General features: G+C 38.3%; 1 long non-coding RNA gene across 1 annotated transcript; it reads left to right on the forward strand.

Annotated features, from left to right (window-relative positions):
• Window positions 1-822: 822 nt before the first annotated feature.
• LOC105863926 (uncharacterized) lies at window positions 823-8,891 on the forward strand. Its single transcript, XR_001150725.2, has 2 exons — window positions 823-1,441; window positions 8,778-8,891. It is a non-coding gene; the product is annotated as an uncharacterized LOC105863926 (long non-coding RNA).
• The last annotated feature ends 1,701 nt before the right edge of the window (window positions 8,892-10,592 follow it).

A 10,592-nucleotide genomic window follows, 5' to 3' on the forward strand; every position in this document is an offset into this window, starting at 1 on the left:
AGCATTCCGAGAAAGCATGGCCCTTTTCCAACTTCTAGCCTTCAGAACTGTGAGAGAATGAATTTCTGTTGTTTTACACCACTCAGCTCGCAGTGCCTTTTCTATGGCAGCCCTAGGAAACTAATAAAACTATTAGTAGACTACAGTCAGTGAAGAAGTAGTGAGCACTGGAATTCAGATAGTGGCAGTAACAATGGCAAAGAGAAGGTGCTTGGTGGGCCAGAGCTATGTTCGATAAAGGACTAACCAGGCAATGAAGAGTGGAAACAGAATGATGGAGCCACAAGGGATCTCATCAATAGTAATAGGGTACACGCTTGAATGTTGATGGGCCCCTTTCCACAGCTTTCCAAAACTACCTCTAGATCCTGGTAGGGCCTCTAGGGAGGGGGCTGTCAAGAAGGATCATCCACCATCTAGTCTAGCCCTGGATAGTTCTGGAGGCCAACCTGGAGGTGGTTTAGGAGGGCGAATGCAGGACCCAGGACTCTGGTTGCCATGGCAGAGCAGGGGGCCTGGGAACAAAAATTGGCATTAGTTTGATTTTTCCATCTTCTCATATGTTGCCCTCAAATTTCAGTAAAGTGTGTTGAAGAATTTTTTGGAAGTGAGAAACCAGAAACAATAAGTCTAACTTACTCATTCTAGAAGTTAGAAGGTAATAGAAAGGCGAGAAATGGGAAAGTTGCTCAGACGCAAGGCCAGTGAATCAGAGAGAAAAAGCTCAAAGCCGCAGAATAAAGCTTCAGTAAAGAGATATTGTTACTTGGAGAAACGGCCTTTTGTCCTTTGTTCTATTACCGGTCAGAGGAGCCGGAGAAAACCCGAGCCTGAGACAACAGCTCGGCTAAGTGCCCTTGAGAGGGTACAGTGGGGTCAGCCACAAAGCCAGACCACTAAAGAGAAAAAGAAATACAGGGAGGATCGGAGAGGAGAAATGAGAATGGTGGGGGAAAAAATTATTTTTTAAGCCAAAAAGAATCAGAGAAGAGCAGAAGTGCCTCTAGGACAAAGCGTAGCAGGCAGTTAGGGAAAAAGGGCTGTTAACCTCTTTGAAGCTCTGACTACATTAGAAGTCCTGCAAGACAGTCGTCGTTTTCGCAGGCAGGTAGAGAACCTTTCCTGCTCGTTGTTCTTCCGTATTATAAATCACTGCCCTCTTTATGATGTCTACAGGGAAAACCACTTCAAGCTTCTTAGAGTCCCCCCAAAGCATTTTCTATACTCAATATAATATGGGAAGCCCTGGGTTTGTCTTTGTGTATTTTATCTGCAGTAATCTGAAACCTGCCATCGCCCTCTTCCTTTTCTCTACTTATGGAGTAAGGGGTCAGTGACAAAGATCGCTGGGAGAGGAAGAAACCCAGAATGCGATGAGGAGAGCATTTAAACCGCCGGACCATGTGCCTGTGTGGTGGAAGACTCTGGTAACATTCTGAAGGTAAACATAAATATATATGTTCCTTCTGGATTATGAAATATCTTGTACATTTTGTTTCTCTAAATGTGGAAATTAGAAAGCTGAGTAGAAATCAATAATTTAATGAATTCATTCAACAAATGTGGTGATTTCTCATCACAACCAAGCACGCCCTAACAGCTAACGTGTGTGGGTGACTGTTGCACATCAACGACTATGCTGAGCGCTTTGCATGGATTATGTCATTTAAGCCTCAAGCAAATAATACTATGAGATAGGTGCTCTTGTGATGTCCATGTTACAGATGAAAAAACTGAGGCCCAAGCTCCCCTAGCTAGGATGAGACAGAGCCAAGTTTGAACTCAGGTTACGTGCGTGACTCAAGAGGCTGTGTACTTACTCTCTTTACAACATCCCCTGCATCATATACTGCATTAGGCATCGAAGAATCAAGGGCTTTAGGGGTTCAGAGAAGGGACCGTTTGGTGGGGGCAGAGTGTAGTTAAGGCAGGGTTTAAGTGAGAGGTAGTACATGAACTTGACCTTGAAGATGAGGCAGATTTGAGTCAGCAGATCTGAGTGAAACAGAGGGCTTCCGGTAAGGAATGGAAAAGCACCTGAGTGTAGTCCAAAGTCAGCATAAGACAGGAGTCAGTAGACAATGAGGAGACTACTTTGACTGGAAGGAAGCTCTGTGAGCAATATAATAAGTCAGACAAGACAGAGCTGACCATCAGGGAGAAGTGTCTGGCATGGTGGGAAATTGAAAACCACGGATGATTCTTTTAGTCTAATCTACGTGTTGAATATACCAGCAATGGCATGCAGGATGGATTGCACCTAAGGGAAAGCCTAGAGCCCCAGGAGTCCAGCTAAGAGGTCTTTAGGAAGAAGGAATGATATGAAAAGTGTTTTAAATGAAAAGTAATAGGAGTTACTGACTGTGACATGAAAAGAAAGTAAATGAACTCATTATACCAATAATAATCGACATTTATAGAGTCTATACAATATCCTATAGTAGTATCCATGTAATCAGGCATTGATTCTCATAATAGTACCATGATTTAGAATTAAACCAAGACCTGTTCTAATCCTGGGATTTCTGTAGTTATCTACTGAAGTTAACCAAGATACTAATTCTTCAAATAGTGTATTGTGATACCATGGACGGGGGGAAGGAGTTTGCAAGGTTAGGGGCAGTGAAAGACAATTTTGATTGAAGGAAGGTTAACTATTCAGGTGCAGTGTAACTCATTATGCCATTATGTAATAATAATAATTATTTTTTATTTTGATTCTACTATGAATCAGGACCTCCCATGGATACCAAAACCAGCAGATACTCCCGTTCCTGATATAAAATGGCCTGCCTACCCTGACTACCTGTCCTTATAATTATTATGATTATCATAGATAATTATTGAATGCCTATTATATACCAAACAATGTTCTAAACATTTTACATGCCTTCACTCAGTTAATATAGTAATAATTATAGTGCTCACTATTACAATAATTATAGAGCTTATATTTACAGTGTTTACAGTGTACCAGGCTATAGATCAGTTTTCAAATATATTAACTCATTTAATCTTCACAAAAACCACATAAAGTAGATGCCACTATTTTTATCTTCACTTTACAGATAAAGAACTCTGGTCCAGAGAATTTAAGTAACTCAACCAAGGTCACAGAACTAATGATTAGCAGAGTGGAGATTTGAACCCAGGTTCTCTGGCTCTAGAGTCTATGCTCTTAACAACTCCTCTATAAGATCATGAACTTTGGGCCAGGCACACTGGCTTGCACCTATAATCCCAGCTATTCAGGAGGCTGAGGTGGGAGGCTTAAGCCCATGAGTTCAGGACCAGCCTGGGCAACATAGCAAAACCCTGTGACTTATAAAAAAAAATCATGAACTTTGAGGTCAGGTAAGTCTAGGTTCAAATCTCAGCCTTGCTACTTACCCTTGTGGGACCTTCAGTACATTTCTTTTTGTGTCTAAGTCTCAATTTTTCCATAAATAAAATTATGGATAATTAGTAATATTTATGTAATAATAGCTATGAGGATTAAGCTCTGTTACCAAGTGTTATTCAGTGTGTGCTTTATGAATAAATGAGTAAAACACCAGTCTTCCATGCTACACAATTAACATTTTGCTGTATGCTACTTTATATTATTTAATTTTTCTGTGCATATATATATTCTTGTCAATCTGGCTAGACTGTATGCATCCTGAGAGCACACACCATGCTTTTTACTTCAATATTTGCCCTAGTGCTCTCAACAAGGATGCACACGTAGAGAGCTGCTCAATAATAATCACTTCCATGAATGAAGCACTCGTGTGGACCCAACATTTTTATTAAGTATTTACTCCTCACAGCAACCCTAGCTAGAACTCACTGACATCAACTCCAATTTACAGACTAGGAAAACGTACCATACTGAGATAAAATGATTTTTCCAATGGTCACACAATTAGTAGAGTCGAGAATCAAATTCAGCTCTGTTTATCTCCAGAAACCCTAGGCTTAACCACCATGCATGCTACACTGCCTCCTTAAAGCACTGATTGATGGGTAATTTGACAAGGGGTTAGGGCCCAGCATCCCGTACCTTTGGAGAGCAACTTTCTGCATCTGAGTTCCTGATTTGTTTGGCCCACTTGGCTCAGGCAACCTCCTAGTTCATGGCTTTTCTGTAGGTCCCTTCCTAGCGGCTCAAGAACAAACCACCTAACCAAGAATCAGAGGTGCAAGAAATAGTGGCTGCTCTTGAAGTTGGCCCACAGAATGTAGGGTAACATGCCTGAGTCCTTTCTGCCTTCTCGATAGATTATGACTTCAGCATTCTCTGTGTTTAATAACCTCTAGCTGATCCACTTTGAAAATTGTACGCAATAGTCCTCAAAATTTCTAATTTTGTACCTGTGGTGAAGTAACTTTGTGGCTAATCCTTTGAGCACCCTTAAAGCTCACAATGGAAAAGGCATTGGCTCCTAATCTTCTGCAGAACTGTTTTTAATACTTCCTGCAAGCTGTTATTGGTGTCTTTATTTAGGCTGTATTTCTTCATTTCAGCATCTATGTTTAGCAGTTATATAAAGGAGCAAAATGGGTTTAATGGCCTGAAGTGGCAAAGGATGATATGTTGGCCTCCTTGGAGCAACAGAAGATCAAATAACCATGGGGAGACTTCCTGCTTCCTGGTGACTAGGAGTCACATTTCTTTTATCTGTCTGTGAGTCAAGGGGAAATTCATGGCCACCCAGTATACATAGAGACCTTCTTTTGAAAGTCTCCTCTGCTTCTTACAGTTGTGGAGTTTGACACAGTGGGGGTGGGAGGTGGAAAAGGTTCATTAAAGGGCCATGCAGATAATCTTCTCATCTGCTGATTTAGTTTGCCTCATTGTGGGTGGTACAGACTCACATTCCCTTTCTGGAGCATGGAAGGTTTGAATCAAACTAAACAGATACTCCCTGGGTCTGGGCATGTACATAATCCAGGAACTGTGGGCTTCTCAAGACCTCTACCTTCAGCATCCCAAGAAGGATTATGGGTGCCATTTGATCTGCCTTGGAATCACCCCCTTCTGCTCTCACAGAACTTGTCCTTCCTTACTCCTGCCTTAGCACTCCCACCAGACCAGGCACAAGCCCTCAGTAGACAGCCCTGGCTCGGATTGCAGGTTCTTTCTCTTATTAACTATGGGATCTTAATTAAGGTATTTGACTTTCCAAGTTCTGTGTCTTCACCAGAAAATGGAGACAATGATAATACCAACCTTCCAGATTTACTGTAAAGAATAGAAAAACTTTGAAGAATTCTTTGGACAATGCTGTTAGTATACAGGTAGCTGGAGTGTTTTTTCCCTGACCAATCAATCCTGCATTTCTGTTTCAGGCAGTCTGCATAGACTTTAAGAAATAATTCTCAGCTTATTCATAGTAGAATCAAAGTAATCAGGTAAGAGAAAAAGTTATTCATAAATTCTTAAGTCTAAGCTTAGAAGCAATATAAACACTAAAACTGTTTTATTTTTTACCATCTATTAAATCAGAACAAAAACTCAGTAATTCTCCAACAGTTATATTCTGCTGTTAAAAAATCTCCTAAATCTCCTACTCCCTCTCCTTTCATAAAAAACACACCCCTCTAAGTATGGAGCAAAGGAACTTCCCTTTGTATTCTGCCCCATAAACTCCTGCATACACCTCCTTTGTATAAAAGCTCATCCAAAGTCAACCAATAAGTGATAGCCCTCCACCTCTGATGGCCTGCCACCAGCCCTGACTGCCCTACACTGCCCTACTCCCTTAGAGTCTCTTATCACTGGAGAGGTGCAGGGACCTATGACCATTTTGTCATGGCTCTACATGGCTGCACCAGGGAGGGGTGAGGGAAAAGGAGAATCCTTTCATGATTACAATTATTTTTGAATATTGACTTAATTTGAATATTTTTTCATTCTTGCCTGTGCCCTAGGCAGATCTCTAAGCAAATTCCAGATCATTAAGGAGGAGTTCAGGTATGCTGGTGCATTTTGGCATTTTTTTTAATGCCAAAATAATCCATTGCCCCTTGGATTCACAGATGTCTTAAATTATCATCCAGGTTTAGTATTGACCCTTTAGGAACTACAGTCACCCCTTGGTATCTGTGGGGGATTGGTTCCAGGGTCTCCCTTGGATTCTAAAATCTGTGGATGCTCAAGTTGCTGATACTTAATGGTGTAGTATTTTCATATAATCTATGCGCACTTTCCCATAGCCTTTAAATTATCTCCAGATTACTTATAATACCTAAAACAATGTGAATGCTATGTAAATAGTTTGTATACTATTTTGTTTACTATATTGTATTATTTTCTTGTCCACTTATTGTTTTCTTATCTTATTAGGAAATAATGACAAGAAAAATAAGTTTGTATACATTCCTACAGATGCAATTTTTTTTCCAAATATTTTCAATTGATGGTTGTTTGAATCCTCGATACAGAACAGAGGGAATACAGATGGCCAACTGTATTTAGAAACATGAAAGAATATTCTTTGCCTTCATGATGGCCGTGGCAGGATGCTACTAGCATTTTTGGATGGAGACAGGAATGTTAAATGCCTTGCAATGACAACATTAAGACACAATGAAAACTGTCATGACAATGCTTCCTTCCATGAGTAAACTGCAATTATTTGTACCTTTTTTCTGTCCTATAAGAGAAATTAATCATGTCTATCTCACTTAATCAGCATCCTTCCCTCAAACTCAAGTTTGAGTCTTGACTACTAAGCACCTATAACTGTTAAGCACTTTCTGATTCAATATCTCATTCAATGTCCTAAAAGAATCATAAACTTCTCATTACTGCCCTTCCAATGGAGAAACTAAAGTTAAAGAAAGCAAAGGACACATACCCATGTTCTGATACCGAGTCCAGCACAATTCTACTACCTTATGCTGCCTCTACGATACTAGTTTTATGGCATTATCTGGATTACTAAAAATGTTCAAATTCGGGCTTTATAACAATAGAATGAGAACAATCTGAAGAAAAACAGAGTAAGGATAAAAGTAACCAAAATACATTGAAAAAAATAAAAACTGGAGTACCTAAATTACATGTAAAAGAGCCTTTGAAAACTGTCTAAGTGAATTCGTGTCTATATACCTATGTTGGCATCACAAAATAGCAACTTCCAATTCAAAACTCATTCCTTATAAATATATTTCTCATATCTATTTTAATTAAAAGGTTTAACTTGAATATTAAACTTTCATGTCTCCCTTATCTATTTGTCCCTCTGGAATACTGCTGAGTCATACGGCATTCACAAGAATACTAATTGTGTGCAATTACATGATTTAAAATGTATTCTCAATAGCCAAAGTGTCCCCCTGACTCCTTGAAACTCAGCCATCCTATGTTTCAGACGGCCTTTCACTCAGGCTTTGAAACTACTTTACAGACATCTCTTTATTCTCCTTTATTTTATAAATTGGGAAATAGATCAAATAGAAGTTAAGTAGCATATAGAGGTCAATGGCAGATTCCTGGAAGAACCAGGGAAAGGCATCACCCTGAATTCACCTATAGTTATCACTCAGATAATGTAACATTTCTTCAGAAGATTGACGTAGCCTATTCATGTATAAGGCAGACCAAAGAGATTATTTTTTTCATGAGGCTTCCTCATGAAAAGCAGATTCACAATTAATTCTGATTCAACTAGCATATCCTTTCTCACTGCTACAAAATATCTATATTGAAATCAGGTTGACTGTTCATCTTTTCTTCCCACGTGTTACATCTGCTAGGGGATCAATGAAGATAAAAATATTTGGAGCTTTGTGTTCAATATAAGTTCTTGTATGCAGTGGCTTGATTTGATGATTTTGTAAAGAAGCAAGTAATCAAAGTAGTTTTACAGTGTTTTTGATAAAGGATTGCTCTTTACTGGTACTCATCTCTCCACTACTAATTGACAAAACGTCTTGAGAGAAATACCCATAAATTTAAATTAATTATTATGAAAAGCCCTAATGGCACTAAATAAAGATTTCTGTTGATAAAGATTTGGCTATGGCAATTCCATATTTATTACTGGAGATTTCTATATCAGGGCTCTGCAAACTATGGCCTAAGACCAAATCCAACTGTTGGATATTTTTGTAAATAAAGTTTTATTAGAATATAGTCTTATTCATTCATTTACATATTGTCTCTGGCTGCTTTCTTGCTACAATGGCAAAGTTGAATAGCTGGAACAAAGACTATGTGGCCTACAGAGTCTAAAATATTTACAATGTATCCATTCACAGAAAAAGTTGCAAACAACTATTCTAGATTAAACGATATGTCAGCCCTGGCAGGTGTGAATAGTACCTTGACTATCTCTCAGAGCACTTATGAAGTTTAATTTCCAAAGTTATAAGCAAAACTTTCCAAAGGGCTTTCCTTGAGACCACGCACTTTCGAGTCAGACCCATCAAGTTTTGAATTCTCTGAACAGAGTTGCTTTGCAAATGTCAAACCGGTAAAGTAGTTGATGACAATTTTGCTGAAAGAACACTCCAACTTTATCAAGGGAAAGATAATGGAAACATATTTGAGGACCTCGATTATCCATACTTTGCTCTAACTTCCAGAATACTATAGATGCATATCTCTGATTTACAGACTGCCAAGTCAAGAAGTCCGAATTTCTTGGCATGAGTTTGGTAGTACAGTATAACTTTGATTATGACTTCTTATGTCTGGCATAAATATATTCCCTTTGTGCATATTCTTTTTAGATGCAGCACAAAAAAAGCATGACTCTAACTTTTTTCTCTCATTTTTTCTTTAGAAGAAGCAGCTGTGAAGTCATAATTATGCTCACCTCCCACTGGCAACTGGCAAGCCCTTTATTTTTGTGCATTTGGAACTCACCAAGAATAAATAAAGTCCATTCCCTCCTTGAGGGGCTATTCTGCCATTCCATCTAGGATTTCACAGTTTGCCAATTCCTAGAACATCTATCGTTATAAATAGGTTTTGCCCTTAAAAAAAAGTGGGCCTTATGAAATGAAGTAAGGGGAAAATATCTCAAAAGAATATAAAAAATAAGTCAACATCATCTCTAAGAAATAGCAACAAATTGTCTAGCTTTTAAAAACTTATAATTATCATTGTTGGTTAATTGGTACTATAGATTATGCAGCACTGACATGTAATTTTCTAAAACAAAGAGGTTTTTATCATGTTACATTATGCTGTGAAATTAGGGACTTTTTATGTTATTTTTACCCATTGAAGAACAAAGGGCAAAAGTCTTGAAACATGCAAGGATTTAGATAATGAATTATATCCTAAATTTAGAAAATATATCAGACAATACAGAATGATTCATGGTAAGAATTTGTAATCCCGGAAAGGCAACTTATTTGGGTCTTTTGTTTATAAATAAGCCAGCTTTTCTTGGCTCAAACCTGGATGAGAGCCAGAAACATTAACGACCATTTCTTCAGCTTCACACAGACCTTCAGAAAGGTCAGAAATAGGGTATATTATTTACATTTTATGGGAAGATGTATTAATACTTGTAAATCCATTTGGATAATATTGATTTTAACAGGTTGATAGATGTATTTGTCTTTTAATGTCCATTAAAATAACGATCACCTAGAATCTATGAGAAATTCAACATTTTTTGTTGATTAGTCTGTTTTTTATTCATAGGTACAATCACTTCTTAAATACAAATTTTAGGAAGGACTAACCTGTTCTCAAAAGGCAACCCTGTTTGAGAAGGTGAACAGATACAGATTCGAGATTGTGGCTTCACACTTTGTCCTGGGACATAACCCAGGATTTGATATTTAATGAGTTCCATGCTATTGGGCCCATGAAGAAACGCTTCTGAGGGGAGACAGATGTTTGTCTGGGACTCTACTGTTTAAAGAGCTGTGCTCTTTCTGTAACAGCAGGTATGAAGATCAGAAAGGAAGATTAGGAGCCCAAATGAAGGCAATAGGACTTTGTAAACATAGATGTCATGCCTTAGTCTGAATGGATTGGTAGTCGTGCTACAAAGAAAAATGCAGCAAAGGAAATTGGAGGATGAACCTAAAAGACACAGAGTCTTAGTAAACTAAAAAGAAAGTAAAGGGAGACCTTCAAAGCCCACTGCATCTAAGATGAGCTTCTTTTTTGAATTTTATTCCTTAAAGAATACCACATACAGAGACGAACTCATGAAATTTGCATTCAATAATTGATGACTTTTTGACATTTATTTGAAGTTTCCTTTTGGGGAAAATGGCCCACTGGTACTCTGGAATTACTTCATAATTAAGCAGCCCTTTGCATATACCATATGCAACCACCAATCTAAGGTCATGTATTTTATAGTCTTTCCAACATTTTTAAATCTCAAGTTTTAGGGTAATTAATATTTTCTTTAGGAAAAAAAACAGTCAAAGACAGGTAGTGTCCATTTAAACATAACCAATAGCCCCTGACCCAGAGGATGAGTCTACTGGCTATTCTAGTAGCTGCTGCCACCAGCAGCCTAGTGAGGGCAACACCACCAACATTAATGGTGGATGGATTCGGCTTTATCTGAAGTCAATAGGTACAGTCAAGAAGTGATAAAGAAAACATGAGTAAAGACAACAGTAGA

This window comes from Microcebus murinus, chromosome 2, assembly GCF_040939455.1.
Source record: "Microcebus murinus isolate Inina chromosome 2, M.murinus_Inina_mat1.0, whole genome shotgun sequence".
In the NCBI taxonomy this organism is placed as follows: Eukaryota; Metazoa; Chordata; class Mammalia; order Primates; family Cheirogaleidae; genus Microcebus; species Microcebus murinus.